Genomic DNA, 15,738 nt, shown 5'->3' with positions numbered 1-15,738 from the left:
ATGGCGCACATTGGGCAAGGTAGCACACTGTGTGCAATTAGCCATGTTATGAGGTAACACACTGCATGCAATTAGCCATGTTACAAGGTAACACACTGCATGCATTTGGCCGTGTTATTAGGAGGCACACTGCACACCTTGGGCTGTGGTATGCTGGGCACTGACCAAGCCTCAGGCCTTGTCCTGAGTCTGAAGGAGCTCAGCAGGAAGTGAGACACACACACCCTGTGGTCACCCTGTGGTCATCCCCTGGGTTTTCCAGTCTCAGAGTGAACACTCAGATGAGCGATATTCATAGGCTGAGGTGCATGCTTGACAGAAAACATGTGACATGGTACAACACACAGGGCCCCCTTGACAGGTATCAGTGGATGAGGGGGACCCCAGGAGGAACACCCCGAGGGAGTCACACCTGCAAAGACCCTGCGGCGGCCTGAGAGAGGAAAATGCCATCACTAGGGACATACACATTCCCTCCCAGATGTCCTGGGAGCACTCAGGATGGACACAGACACCACCAATTGGGGACCCCTGATCTCTAAAACCCTGAGCCCCACCTGCTCTCTTGTCTTCTGTCATACCCCCACACTGACCCATCAGCCAACTCAGGCCCCAGTATCCCAAGTTCATCAGCCCACGGCCACCTCTGTTTCTCCCCCTGAGCGAAGCTTGGCCTCGGCTCCTTTGTGATTAGAATGTTCTGCTGGGGATAGATTCCCAGATTGCTATTCACCCAGTGCCAGAGGCAAGCTAGCTTTGCCTCTTGAAAACTCAGTTCCATCGTTGTCTTCTGTGGCTAAGGATAGTAACAACCTGGTGGCTTGGGGCCACAGTTAAAGGTGGGGATTCCTGTGAGATATACCCAGGCCTCACCGGGTCACCACTGCGCTGGCACCCATCCTTACAGGGACCTGGTCCAGGGCTGCCATTTGGAAGATACCTTTCAGCCCTTCTACTGTGGCACTCAGGAGACAGCTCCTGCATGTCCCCGGACCCTGGCCACTCACAGTCTGGCTTCCGGTGCAGGCCCTTGGTCCATAAAACCCAGCCTTCCAGCCTCAGGACTAGGCTACCCCAGCACTCAGGAGAGTGAGACCTCCCAAAACCAAGGGCTGTTTCAGGAGGCCCCTCCTCGGGCAGCACTGCCCGGGTACATAGATCATCCCCGCTAATCACGCGGTGACAGGAGCAGGGTTTAAAAATACTGCACGCATTTAACTCGGTGCGAGAGAGGGAGAGAGGGAGAAAGAGAACACACTGTGTGAGCAACTCAAATCAAAAATAAATGAGGCAAAAAGAGTCTCCAAAAATAGTGTCGCATCAAAGGCAGCAGCCTGCGTCGCGTGGCCAGATGTCCTCAGCTCTGAGCCTCTGCCGAAGAACAGTGCAGCGCGGGGAGGCCGCCAAGGCTCCAGCGTTCACTCCGGAGGAGATCAATCAGAACCACAGTCCTCTGAGAGACTGGCATTGGTGGCAAAAGGAAAGCCACTTGGGATGGCCCTGCCTATCCACCCATCCTCATCCCCAGACCCCACTAAGCAATGAGGGCAGAGACTTAGGCAGCAGCATGGAGGGTTATCTGGCCAGGACCTTTTCTCTCAACCTTGAGGGGTTCTCTTTCCAGACTTAGAATGTCCCCCACAGAAATACTGGCCAAAAATGCAGCCCCTAGCTACACCGTGCTCAGAGCAGCATGCACAATGAACATGATCTATCTATCTACCTTAATTGCATCATAGTGGGTGTCACCTGTTTAGGGTTTAGGGAATTGTTTGGTTGGCTTTTTTTGTGGTTTTGAGACAGAGTTTCACTGTATAGCCCTGGCCGCACCAGAACTCACTCTGTAGACCGGAATGGCCACAAACTCACAGAGGTCCACCTGCTTCTGTCTCCTGAGGGCTGGGGTTAAAGCTATACCACCATGCTCAGCTTGGTAGACACAGACAGACAGACGTTGAAAGCAGCAGTCAGCAGATTACAGCCCAGTCTGGCCCACCATCGTTTGCTTTACTCAATAAAGTTTTATTGGCTCACAGCCACACCTTCCCTTTACGTACAGTCTCTGGTTGCTTTTGTGCCCCAGAGACTGGCAACCAGCAAAGCCTTAGAAGTGTCGGAGCCCTGCCCTGAACTGCAGGCTTTTCTACTCTTCTTGTGTTTAATCCGTTGTGTGTGTGGTGGGGTGATTAATACAAGTACATATATGTGTTTGCCCATATAGAGGCCAGAAGCCCATATCAAGTGTCTTCCCTGGCTTCTGAGCAACTTACCATCATCATCGTCAGAAACAGGGTCCCTTGCTGAACATGGAAGCACACCCAACTTTTTAGTGGGTGCTGGGGATCCAAGTCCTTATGGTTTCAAGGCAGGAAACTAACTGAGCCATCCTCCCCAGCCCCAGAAGTGTTCTGCTCATAGTCTCAGAAACCTCGGGAAGGTTCCGTGTGCTCATGAGGACTATGGTTGTGGTTGCTGGTGTTGGGTGTGGGATTTAGCGCGCAGGTGTTGGTTCTGGCTTTCAGGATGTCTGCAGCAATTAGGTTTCTCTTACGCAAGGAGCATCCTTGTGCAGGACAGTCCCACGAGCAGCCTCAGATTCCTCCATACTGAGGAGTTTGTGCTGTGTTTCCAGCTCTCATGCCACAGGTGGACAACCTCAACTGTTACAGCAGAGAGGACCCTCCTCCCACAGATGCCTGGGATCCTAGCAGGGTTCCCTAGATCCTCATGTGACAGAACAGGGCTGGGGCTGGGGAGAGACCTCACTTCTGAGGACCCTTCCTGTGCCATGTGCTGATAGCTTGTCAACTTGTAGCGTCTGCATGCTGTGATAGAACTGAGTCAGACCTTGGATGATGGCGATATTCCCAGTGTCCTCTGGGGCAACAGGGCCACGAAGAAGACCATCATCGCACGGGCCTTCTGTGGGTTGCCTTCCTTCCAGAGTGAGGTTTTGAATGGGGACAGGCTACATGCTGTCTGTCACGCCACCACTGAAATGGGTCCACCTTCAGTACTGGATTATTAAAGTAGATTAGTGAATCAAATCCCTGGGAGAAGAGGCTATGACCTCCTGAGAGGAGGACACAGTGGGATGCCAAGAATGGCTAGAAAGTCAGCAAGCATTGAAGATTCAGCCGAGTATACACGAGGAGCAGAACCCGGTGGCCAAGACTGCACGGAGACAGGGCCGAGACGCGCCTGTGTCTCCTCTTTCCTCTGTGACCACAGGCAGGGCCAGGAGCTAGATCCCAGAAACCAGGACAGGTATGTGGGGCCAGGGGCCAGGAACAAAAGTTGGGAGTGTGGGGAGTAGGTTAGGAATCATGGTGTCTGCAGGGAAGGCATACACCTTCATGTGTGTATCTATCTGTATCTTTGTCTCTCTTTGTGTCTGTCTTTTATCTCCCTGTCTCTGTCTCTCTGTCTCTCTCTCTCTCTTTCTCTCTCTCTCTCTCTCTCTCTCTCTCTCTCTCTGTGTGTGTGTGTGTGTGTGTGTGTTGTGAATATATGTATGAGAGTACGCATGCATTTCAAGCACGAGCCATCTTACCTGGGGGCTGGGGATCCAAATTCAGGTCCTCACATTTACACAGCAAGCATCTTATTGACCAAGCCACTTCCCCAGGCACCGCCTTTCTAGAAAGCCTTTTTCTAGTCTCACGACCAGGGATCTACAGATTGTTTTCTGTAACTAACAGATTGTGAACCACCTTAAGCTCGCCGGCAATCCACTCTCGGTGACTGCAGATGGTCACTAACGTGCAGTGGTCTACGTACAGACTTTCAGCTTCATAGCGCGTTCGGTGAACAGCGTTATTCAGTGCGGCACACAGCAGCAGGCAGGCTGAGGATGGGTGATTGAGATGCATGGAGCTCATTAGCCCAGGATCATCTCATTGTTCTACCACTGTTAGAAAGTCACTGACAACAGACACAGCTACACAGGCTAGATGTGGCCATTCCCTCCATGCCATTCATTGAAGCCCTACCTGCAGTATGAAGAGGGAAGGTGCTGACGGGGAGTTGTGGGGGTGGGAATCAGGATAAACAGGGCCCTGAGGAATTGAGCCCCTTGTTGAAGTCTCTGTCTTTACAAGAAAGCAAAGGCCACCAGAGTTTGCTCTGCCTATGACAACCCAGAACAAAGGAGGCCACGCAGCCACTGAGCCAGGAAGAATCAACTAGCACCTGATCTTAGCCTTGTAGCCTCCAGACCTATGAGAAGGAAATGTCCATTGTATAAGCCTCCTTGTCCCCAATATGTTGTGATGACAGACCAAGCTGAGACAAGTAAGTATGGCTGTCACAAAATTTCACTTATGCACGTTTGAACTTTATACAATCCATGAGTTACCATAGATGCACCACCACCGCCCCCCACCCCCGGTGTTCCACCCACCATTTGGAAATGGTCAAAGTCAGGTGGCTGTTTTGTTCTGGCCCTCAGCCAGCAGCCGTTTGCCAGCCTCACCCAGGACACCCCCACAAAGACACAGACTGGACAAGAGTCACTGCCCTGAGCACTGGGTGATTGTCATTTTAGAAAGAGGGTGGCCTGGGTGTTTACGTTCCAAAACCCAGCCATACCAAGTACTGCCTGAGCAAATATACAAGCTCCGTAGCTGGGTTTCTGCTCTGTGTTCACCAGCAGGTCCCCTTGGGCACCAGGCACCATCATCTGGCCAGCCTTTAAGGTTTGGGAAGGGTTCAGTGTATCAGCCCACACAAAGCATGTTCCATTGCCTCAGTCCAAAAAGAAACGGATTAGCCTATGGCAGACGCTTGCGGGGGAGGATCCGAAGCCCACAGCTTTCTCTCCAGAGCAGGGTGGGGAGAGCAATGCCAGATGTCCTCGGATGCAGGAAAGAATGTCACACAGCAGAGGGACCCAATTTGTCATCTGTCTCGAGAGACCCGAGTGGGCCCGACAGGTGCAGGCACAGAGCAGACCATTTGAAATGGACACACAAAAGAACCTTTTGTCAGACTTCCTGCTGTTCAGTGGATCGTCTGCACCGGGCCCTGCAGGGCAGGAGTTGTTGATACCCACCAGTGTGGGGACATGCTTAGGAAACTGCATCCCCAGAGCTCTGTGCCAGACTGCCAGCACCTCACACTTGGAGGGTCATGTCACAGGAGCCTGGTTCTCTTGTATCTTCTCTGATGTGCACCCTCACCATGCTGGCCCAGAGATGAGCTGTGTTCATCTGCTATGTAAGTATCGAGAACCAGGTTGGGATGGCGGGATGTCTAACCTTGAAAGTCAGCTTGAAACCTGGCGTGCCTCCATCATATTGGCCTGTGGTCATGTCTGTGGGGTATCTTCTTGATTGCTAGTTGATGTAGGAGTGGCCTGCCTACCGTGGGCAGTGCCATCCTTAAGCAGATGGGCATAGGTTGTATAAGAAAGGTAGCTGAGCAAGCCAGAGGAAGTAGGGTAAGAAGCATTCTTCATGACCTCTGTGCTTGAGGCCCTTCCCTCAGTAACTGGATAAACCCTTTCCTCCGCCGCCGGTCGTCTTTGGTCATGGTGTTCATCACAGAAACCAAACTGGAACGCGGGGGGGGTGGGGCAAGGGAACCACTGTGACAGTGTCACTTAGTAAAAGAGTTTTAGTGGTTCCAGATCAGCAGGGTACTCATTACGTGGGGGACAGTCCACTGCAACATGGCTCCTCACCCTTTGCATGACACCACCCATGCTTGGCCCACCCCAACATCTCCTGCTGGGATACCCCAACATTAGCTGTAGCCATACCAGGAATGTCCCCTTCTGTCATGGGACAGGTCTTTCCAGAAGCCACACACACCAGGACGCAGCTGCAGGCCGTGTCCCAGGCCTTCCCATATAGGAGATCATAGGCTGGTCCCATCAGCAGACGTACCTGCCAGACTGTACGACTGTGCAAATGTGTGTTGAGTATGTGACATGTGCGTTCAATTTTGTCATTGTAAGAGACATATCATATAGCTTGCCATTGTAAGCGTGCAGCTCAGTGGCGGCCAGGACCCTCATACTGAAGCAAGTCCATGCCACCGTCCACCTCTGAACCCCTCCCACTAAACACGCTCCTGTTTGCCCGTACAACCCCACTCCTGTCTCTTAAGTATTTCCTATCAATGGACTCACGTTATGTTTTTGTGGCTGGTTTACAGTCCCCAAGGTGGTGACAAGTGTACATTTTCTTCCCTTTGTAAGGAAATACTATTCCTTTCTATGTTTAGACCACATTTGGCTTGCCCACTAATTATTCATCTATCTTCCATGTGAACAAGGCTCTCATGAACACGAATGTACAAATACTTCCATAAGATGCTGCTTTCAATCCTGGGGGAGGGGAGGCTGCCTTCCCGTGCTGTATAAAATACCCTGACAAGAACAGTTTGAGGGAGAAGGGATTTCTTTGGCTCACAGTTCTAAGGGGACACAGTTCCTCATGGTGGGGACAAGTCGCTGCAAGGCATGGCGTCAGGAGTAGGGTGTGGCAGTTCTCACTCAGCCTCACTCAGGAAGCAGAGTGTGAACAGGAAGTGAGGCCGAGCTATACAGCCTTAAGGCCCAACCTCAGTGGCTCCCCCTCTGGCAAGGCTCTGCCTCCAAAAGGTCCCATGCTGTTCTTAACACCACCACCAACACCTGTGCCAGTGAGGGACACTTATCCAAAGGACAGACCCAGAAGTGAACTTGCAGGGTCGTGTGCAGGTGTACACGCATGCAAGCATGCATGCATGCATACATGTTTCTGAGGGACCTCTAGGTTGTTTTCTACAGAGACTAAACGTGGTACGCTCACCAGCAGTGAACAGGGGTTTGCGTCTCGCTTGCCTGTTACTCTCTGGGTTTCTGGCGGTGGCCATCCTGGTGGACTTGAGGTAGTAGTTCCTGTGGTTTGCTGTGCATTTCCTGACATGTGGGTGTTACTCAGCATCTTGTCTATGTTACCATCCCCATCCTAGCATCTTTGGAACAATGTATCTTCAAGCCTTTGCCTGTCTTCTGGCCAGGTTATTGCTTAAGGATTTTCCATATTGTGAGGGTGTTGGTCCCTTGTCAGCTGTATCCTTAGCAGGTACCAGCCCCACCTCACCCCTTCTCTGGGTGTCTCTTTACTATAGACAGCATTTTAAGTTGGATGCTTCTAACCTTCTGACTTTGCCTCCAGTCACCTACCTTCCTGGTCCAAAGTAACTTTCTTGCTTGTTTAAAACAGGGTCTCAGGTAGCCCAGGCTAGCCTGGAACTCACTGTATAACCCAGACTGGCCTTGGATTCTTGATCCTCCTGCCTCTACCACCAGAACGCTGGGATATAAGGTGTGCACCACCATGCCCAGTTTATACAATGCTGGGGATCCAACCCAGGGCTTTCTGAATGCTAGGCAAGGACTCTACCATCTGAGCTATGTCCTCTGCTCCAAAGCAACTTAATTAACAAGACACTCAAGATAGCTACAGAACCAAGACTGACTTTTTATTAAGATGGGCTCTCACTGTGTAGACATGGATGAAATTCACTACCTAGACCAGGCTGGTCTTGAACTCCCAGAGATCCACCTGCCTCTTCCTCCTGAGAGCCGGGATTAAAAGCATGCACCAGCATGCCGGGCGGAGATTTACTTTTAAGGGCCAGGAATGGAGTGGAAGCCAGAGGTTGCCTTGGCGGGAGCAGCTGGTAGGACTTGGGAGTCTGCCTGTGATATTTGACTTCATCTGTTGGCCCTGAGATCTGGTACTAGCCGTCGGAGTTGTTATAGGCCTGGTCAAAGCCCATGTTTGCAGATGTCTTCCGTATTGGGATTGAGAGGAGCACTGCACAGGAACGCACCACAGATTAAGGATCCCTTGTCCAAAGCCAGAGGCCCAAGTGGGGCTCCAGGGCAGGGAAAGGTGCTCTGTGTGGAAGACAAAGCCTGACGTGGGCCCTGTCCTGCTTTTCCGTTGGTCTGCTGAGTGGCCTTCAGTGCTGTTTAATGTCTGTGAGCCTAAAGTATGTCGCAAGGAGTCGGGGCTCATGGAGTAGGCTGAGTTCCATACGGGGAGCCTTTCCTTCTTCCTCCATCTCTCTCTCTGTCATGGTGTCTCTTGATTTTTCTCTTCTTGCTTCTCCTGCTTGTTCATTTCCCAGCATTTGGCTTTCTTGCAGAACATTCAGAGGATTTTTCCCCTTTCTCTCTCCTTCCCCCATCCATCTCTCCAAATATTTTCCTTCCCGGGGGGGGGGGGGGGGGCTCAGTAGCGCCTTTTCCGGTGCACGAGAGCCGCAGAGGCTGCAGAGCCTAGCACTCGGGATGAAGATGAGGACCCTCTCCCTTCTGGAAACTGAATAGAAAGAACAGGTTAGGGCTGGGGCTGAAGATTTCGTCCAGTACAGGTGGCTGACAGAATGTGCAGTGGGAGACAGAATATTCTGGGCAATTCCTGTCTTTCCTTCAGTCAGAGAGCTCAGGCTTTCCCCAGGTTGCGGGCAGCCTGGTTGAGCTAAGCTGGAATTCTACCACTCCGCGGCTGTCCTGAGGGTGTGGCAGAGACTACAGGGCAGCAGGAAACCTTCCCACAGCACGAGGCTCCCCCTGTGACCCAGTCTCCCTGGGACACCCTTGTCTACACCTGCCAAGTCACCTGGTTCTTTGTAGGACAGGCAGAAACCTCAGAACACAGCTTGAAGTCAGCCAGACCTGGGTTAGATCCCAGCCATGTGCACGAGCCTCCAGGGTAGAGAGGAAGGTGGTTAGCAGAACCTGTCCCAGGGCTGTGGGGAAGGACTGATAGGTGACAGCCAAATGGGGCTTCGTACAATGCTGGCTCCAATAAGAAGCTCCCTTAAGCCGGGCGTGGTGGCGCACACCTTTGATCCCAGCACTCGGGAGGCAGAGGCAGGCAGATTTCTGAGTTCGAGGCCAGCCTGGTCTACAAAGTGAGTTTCAGGACAGCCAGGGCTATACAGAGAAACCCTGTCTCGAAAAACAAAAACAAAAAAAAAAAAAAAACTCCCTTAAACATCACCAGGACTCACTAGAAGCTGGTCCCTTCCCACCTTGAAAAAGAGTTCCAAGTGATAGAGTGTCCATCCCTCCTTCTGGGAGAAAAACACTGTGCACAGGAAGCAGAAACACAAAGGATGCCTCTTCTATCCTACTGTGACTCCCTCTTCCCCCAAACTCCTGTCCCCTAGGCAACTACACCGTCCACGTACCCAGAGGGGCTGGGCCCTCCCACCAGAGACCACGCCCTGGTGTGCCTTAGGGGCCCTGGTTTGTTAGTCTCTGAGTGTGCAGTTGCTGCACATGGGGCCCTGGCGCTTGCTGCACCAACTTCCTGTTGGGCCCGTGGTCCTTGGAGGCATGCAGTTCAGCAGACAGTGACTCAGCCATCCACCCAACATGCGGAACGTGTCTCTTCTGCAGGTCCCGGTCCACAGCAGGTACCCAGGGTGCTTTGGGCATGGGCTTTCCAGGGCAGGTTTCCTTTTCTGGTACAGGGCTGTGCCGGCTCCCTGGGCAAGCTTGGAGCTCCTGAATACCCAGGGTTAGCTCTTGCACAAGTACCCTGCTGCCCCACCCTAGGTTCCTTGTGTTCTTGTGCCGCTTCCTGTCCAACCTTCCAGGACCCACAGCAACCAAGTACACGTAAGGCGCAGCCGCCACCGTCGCTCAGACAGTTGGAGGCACGGTGGTGAGGCCTGACTGACACAGCTCCCCACGGATCTCTGCTTTCATCCCTGGGGTGGAAAGGGGGAGCCACTAGGAGATCAGGGGCTCTGCAGGGTGCCTCTGTTCCTTCCCAGAAGTGGGTGTAAGTGCCAGCTGCTGAGCATGAGTGACTCCTGGAGAAGCCTGCTGTCTGCTCTCTCCTAGTCTCTAGGAGGAGTGAGGCCTTCTGCCTTGACAAGGAACGTTAGAGTTCCTATCCTTCCTGGCTCCGCCTGCCCTTCTGCAGGCTGAGTAGAAAGCCAGGGTGGGAAACTACAGAGTTCTCCCCTTCCCTACAGCCCCATGCAAGGCGGGTGTCACCATGCCAGGGGAAAGGTCAGCGTTGAGAGGGAGCCCCCGACACAGCATGCGAGTGGACACACTGCAGAGTAAAGGTACAGGAGGTAGCCACAGTAGGGGAAGGGTGAGGACAAAGCTGTAGGCTTCCCAGTATTTGCAAGACATCCCAGTGCCTTGTGTGCATTGAAGGGAGGACGGAAGAGAGAGGAGGGACTTCCGCCTGAGTACGCAGAGTGTTGCCGCCACAGCCAAGAGCACCGGGCCAGGATCCCGAGGCTTGCTAAGAGCCATCAGCACTGGGGGTGAGGGGGTGGGGTGCGGGGTCTCCTCCCCTGAGCACTACATAGCATCTACTGTAGTTGTCAAGAGGTGTGATGGAACAGGGGTAGGGCGGGGGGGGGGGGACTAGAGGGCTGTGGTCAGGAGGTCCCTGCACCTTAATCCACAACCCCGACTCTACGTGGGACTTGCCTGAGTTCTGAGAAAGATGCTGGGATGATGGGTAGGGACAGGAGGAGTCCTCCCAGACTCACCAGACATGGGTGATGCTACAACCACAGGGTGGTGTCTTGCAGGTTGAGAATGCTGAGCCCCGCCCGAGCCCAGGATCTAAATCTCCTTCTAGGAGTGGGAGTCTGGCGTGACTCGGGGTCCCCAGCTGCTGACCCAGCAAACATAAGCTGTCCCTGTGCACAGGGAAGCTCAGGCTGTAGGTGTAAGATGTGTGGCTGTGAGTTGTCAGGTGTCTGTCATACAAGAAAAGGAGTGTGGACATTGTAACATTGTGTTGTACAGAGGTGGGATCCTTGTTAGCTGTAATTTCTTTTTTAATTGTAACAGTTGCTTAGTGGTGAGTTGTCTTCATGGAGCTGGTTTGTGTTCTGCATGGTGAGAAGGGGGGGGGTGAGATGTAGCATTGAGAAGGTTAAGGTAAAGTCCTTAGACCACGATCTCCCTTAAGGACAGCGAGTCCTCATCTGTGTCATGTAATATTCCACTGCTTGTGTCAGATTGTCAGGTTCCTCTACCAGCCTCCCACCCTCCCTCCTTCCTCTGCCCTGCTCCTCCAAGGCCTCAGGATTTCTGGGCTATCTTTGTGATGGGAGATGGCTCAGTTGGTGAAGGGTTTACCATGCAAGCTTGAGAATCTGAGTTCGATCCCCAGCGCCCATGTCAAAAGTTGAACATGACTATCTGTGCTCGTAGTCCCGGCACAGGACAGAAGGACTCTTGTGGCTTGTTGGCCGGCCAGTCTAGATAGATCAGTGAGCTCTAGGTTCAGAGACACTCTGTCTCCAAAACTAAGATGGAGAGCGATTGAGGAAGGCACCCTGTTGAAATCCGCCTATGACTACCAACACATGAGGTCCTGGCCAAGACCCTGCCCCATCCTCACCCCCACCCCCTGCTTGTGTGACTGTGGTTCTCCTCACACCTACACCTCATCTCAACAGGATCCAGATGGTGCCCGTGGGGAGCTGGGCTCTGCTGGCGCCAGATCCCAGCCTAGGCCCTACAAGCATCCAGGCCCTCTGCCTGCTCCCCGCAGGCATAAGTGACTCGCAGGGGAGCCCAGCCTTGGGGAGACTGCTCTCTCTGGCCCAAGGGAGAGGAGTGGGCTCCTCTCAGAGCCCCTTTCTCAGCAGAGAGGAAGGGTGTGTCGCACAAGCATGGTGTGTGGTTTCCAGCGGTTACACCTCTTCCTGTCTCTTCATGAGGCGCCTCGTCAGCACCCAGCCTAGAGGGAGGCCCTGGCCCTGCCTGCCAGATTGGCTAGGCAACCGTCCCAAGAGGCATGTTAGCGCTCTGATGAGCCTCCCAACATTAGAGTCAGGATAAGCAAAATTACATCAGCTTAGTGAGCAAAAGTGTGAGGCCTTCCTTCAGGCTAGGCTTTCTGAAAGGCCCGGACTGTGGCACACTCAGCGGGCACCAGCCTCCTCCCTGCTGTCCCTTCAGGCCATGTGCATTGAGTACGGCCATACACACAGGGCTGTTCAGGTTCTAGGCTACACACAGGTGCCTGCTTTGATGGAGTGGACACTCTCCTGCCCTGGGGGATACGAGGACAGAGGTCAGTGTGGACGTGATGTTGTTGCGGAAGCAGGTTTTCAAGGCGGTCTCCCACATTCTCGTCTGATAGCCATACCTTCAAGTCTCTTCCCCATGTGGTACAGGTACCAGGGCTGGGCTCGTTCATGCTGTGGGTCTTTGACAGGTGATAGTAGACAGCATGTACTGGCAGCAGTCCAAAGGGCTCGGGGAGCAGCCTTTGAATTCTTGGGAGGATTCAGAATCTAGATGAAGCCACAGAGGACCTAAGACTACGCACACCATCAAGACTTTGTGAGCAGCATGGCCTCTCTGAGCATGGCTAGTGGTGATTACAAAAAGACTAGCCTCAGCTGGGTGTGGCGGTGCATGCCTTTAATCCCAGCACTTAGGGGGCGGGAGCAGACAAACCTTTGTGAGTTCAAGGCCAGCCTAGTCTTCTTAGTGAGTTCCAGGACAGCCAAGGATACAAAGAGAAAGCCTGTCTCAAAAAAGAAAGAAAGAAAGAGACAGAGAGAAAGAGAGACAGAGAGAGAGAGAGAGAGAGAGAGAGAGAGAGAGAGAGAAAGGAAGGAAGCCTCTTTCTGAGAAAGCAGAAAGGAAGAACTCCAGCCAAAAACAATTGGCAATGAGGAAGATGGGAAGCATGGCCTGGCTGACGGCGGGAACACGAGATGTGAGCAGGTTCAGTGGCCATGTAAGCCCTGTGACCAGGGAGGAGCTGCGGCTGGCAGCTATTTAAGAAACACGCCAGGCACAGCCAGGTCCTGTGACGCTCACAACACGCAAGCCTCCCCAAGGTACCATGAGCTCATTTATCTTCCCATTGCACTGACTTCGGGACCGAGGATTCTACCCAAAGCGACATGTTCCTGCCGTGCAGGGATCCCGCGGCAGGCCATGGGAGCGTGTGTCCAGTATGCCTTCGGAGGAAGGGTGTGACCCACTTGAGGCCAGCGCCCTTACACCTGTAGCAAGGTGTCTCAGGCACAGCAAGGTGTCAGGGTCAGTTCTCCATGGCAACAGCAAGGTTTCAAAGACAAGTCTCCTTTGGCCGTGGCTGCAACCTCTTTAGCTGGAGCTAGTCACATGGCTGCACCAGAGGGAAGGTGACCGCACCAGAGGGAAGGTGACAAGCACCCGTGGCCGACAGCCACATCACTCAGGGGAGAGGGACCCTGAGAGACAGGAGAGATTCAGCTCAGTCACTCAGCCTCGTCCCCTCCTCCTGTGCCAGGCAGGACATCTGGGTGTCCAGGCTTGTGTCCCCCAGCCAAACAGGAAAAATCGCCTGCTATCCCTGTGCATCTCTGACCTCAACTCCCAGATACACACATGCCCGGAATTCGCCTCTTGTGGCTTCCTACCTTAAGCTGCCCATGCAGTCCCTAGCTTCTTCCCATCTAGACAAGGAGCCCTGGGCAGCTCTCAGTGGGCTTGGATTCCCATCTTTAATCTCCCCGAGATTAAGGGCTCAAAACAGAGTTCTTCAACAGCTGTTTGTTTTCACATCCTGGGGTGCACTAACCCCCAGAATAATAGACTCTTTATCATAAGCTTTAATAGAGAATTTAAGGTCATAGAGTCCAGACTCCCATTCTATACACAAAAAACTAAGGTACAGAGCCAACAGGCTCCTTGGTCTACTGTGACCCAGGGCTTGCATGTCTGTGTGTGTCTGTGTCTATGTGTATCTCTGTCTGTGTGTATCTGTGTGTGTGTGTGTCTGTGTCTGTGTCTATGTGTATCTCTGTCTGTGTGTCTGTGTGTATCTGTGTCTGTGTGTGTGTCTGTCTGTGTGTATCTGTGTGTGTGTCTATGTGTATCTCTGTCTGTGTGTATCTGTGTCTGTGTGTCTATGTGTATCTCTGTCTGTGTGTGTCTGTGTGTATCTGTGTGTGTCTGTGTGTGTGTCTGTGTCTATGTGTATCTCTGTCTGTGTGTGTCTGTGTGTATCTGTGTCTCTGTGTGTGTCTATGTCTGTGTGTATCTCTGTCTATGTGTGTCTATGTGTATCTCGTCTGTGTGTGTCTGTGTGTATCTGTATCTCTGTCTGTGTGTGTCTGTGTCTATGTGTGTCTCTGACTGTGTGTGTCTGTGTGTATCTGTGTCTGTGTGTGTGTCTGTGTCTGTGTGTATCTCTGTCTATGTGTGTCTATGTGTATCTCGTCTGTGTGTGTCTGTGTGTATCTGTATCTGTGTGTGTATCTGTGTCTGTGTGTATCTCTGTCTGTGTGTGTCTGTGTGTCTGTGTCTATGTGTGTCTCTGATTGTGTGTGTCTGTGTCTGTGTGTGTCTCTGACTGTGTATATCTGTATCTGTGTGTGTATTTGTGTCTGTGTGTATCTCTGTCTGTGTGTGTGTGTGTCTATGTGTGTCTCTGATTGTGTCTGTATCTATGTGTGTCTCTGACTGTGTGTGTCTGTGTGTATCTGTGTGTGTGTGTATCTTTACCTAAGGTCATGCTGCAGATCCAGCTTGCCCAGAAAAATTTCAAACTCAAGTCTCCCAGCTGATCCCAAGCTTGCCCCGGGACCCAGAGTATTGAACTACGGGCCTTCAGTCAGACCACAGGAGGTCTTGCTAGCCTCAAGGCCCAGGCATCCATTTTCACGCCATCCTTCATCTGAACACAGCTTCCAGTCCTGCACTCAGAATACAGATGGTGACATATTTGGCCTTTCTAGAAAATGGTGGCTGAGAAAACTCTGTCCCGAGAAGTTGCAGAGGACCCAGGTCCTCAAGCAATTCTCCCACAGTTCCCGATAGTGATGGAGCAAAAATGAGCCCCAGTGGATGCTGCCTAGGGCTAGCGTCGCCCACAGTGGGCAGAGTAACTGATTCCTAGTGGGATATGTGAAAAAGAGGAAGTCTGCTACAAAGAAGGAATGGTAGTTAAGCAGTGTCAGACAAAACACAAAACTGGGGGGTGGTCAGCAAGACAGGCGACTGGAATGCTGGAAAGAGAGAAAACTGCCCAGGGTTAGGCCAAGGGTAGAGCTCAGTGGTGGAGCATGTGCAAAGCATGCACATGAGCCTAGATTCCACCCCAGCAACACACACACACGTGCACACTCATAAACATGCATTCACACACACAGAGGTAGAGGAACACACCTGGTATTGACCTGACTCCACACCTGCACAAGTGGATGCAGGCACCCACACACAGTGCACACTTGTGAGCACACACACACACACAAACACACACAAACTCTGGTGAGTTGTTTCTAGATTGGAAGAAACACACATACACACACACATGAAAACTCTGGTGAGTTGTTTCTAGATTGGAAGAAACCAGAGAGAAATAGCTAATGCCATATAAGATCCTCAACTGGATCCTGGTTTTTCAACATCTAAACAAGAACTTGGGGAAAACGGGAATTTGGACAGAGGCTGCCTGCGTAGCGAGTGCTGCGAGTGCTGTTTTGTTTTCTTAGATTCGTCTTGATTCAGTGGCTCTGTGAAACGGGGATAATGGGAGACGGCCTGAGCTTTTTCAGATAGCCTTGAAAGGTCTGCATGTACGTGCATCGTGTGTGTGAATATGTCACACGGAGAGGAGGGGACTGGAGAGGAAGCAGGGTAGCCCTTGCTGCCCAGGAGGAAGACTTGGGTGTTGGTTGCTGTTCTGATTTTTTTTTTTAAGTTTGAAAGTTATCAACATAATTTGGGGGAGAAAAAGGCAGGGA

The 15,738-nt window shown here is 52.3% G+C and overlaps 1 protein-coding gene across 13 annotated transcripts in view; it reads left to right on the top strand.

Moving 5' to 3' along the window:
- Kcnab2 (potassium voltage-gated channel, shaker-related subfamily, beta member 2) overlaps positions 1–15,738 on the top strand; it is an 86,806-nt gene that overhangs the window by 19,449 nt on the left and 51,619 nt on the right. For 2 of the 13 annotated variants that reach the window (XM_006538587.4, XM_006538584.4), the window contains exon 1: positions 9,232–9,423. The exons of 7 other annotated variants lie outside the window; for them this stretch is intronic. The gene's annotated coding sequence lies outside the window, so the exon portion shown is untranslated. Of the gene's footprint in view, positions 1–2,405; positions 5,218–9,231; positions 9,424–15,738 lie in introns of those variants that run through there. 4 more of the 13 variants (NM_001252655.2, NM_001252656.2, XM_006538585.4 and 1 more) reach the window with 3 other exon arrangements.

Source organism: Mus musculus, chromosome 4 (genome assembly GCF_000001635.26).
Source record: "Mus musculus strain C57BL/6J chromosome 4, GRCm38.p6 C57BL/6J".
In the NCBI taxonomy this organism is placed as follows: domain Eukaryota; kingdom Metazoa; phylum Chordata; class Mammalia; order Rodentia; family Muridae; genus Mus; species Mus musculus.
This window is presented reverse-complemented; position numbering and strand designations above follow the sequence as displayed.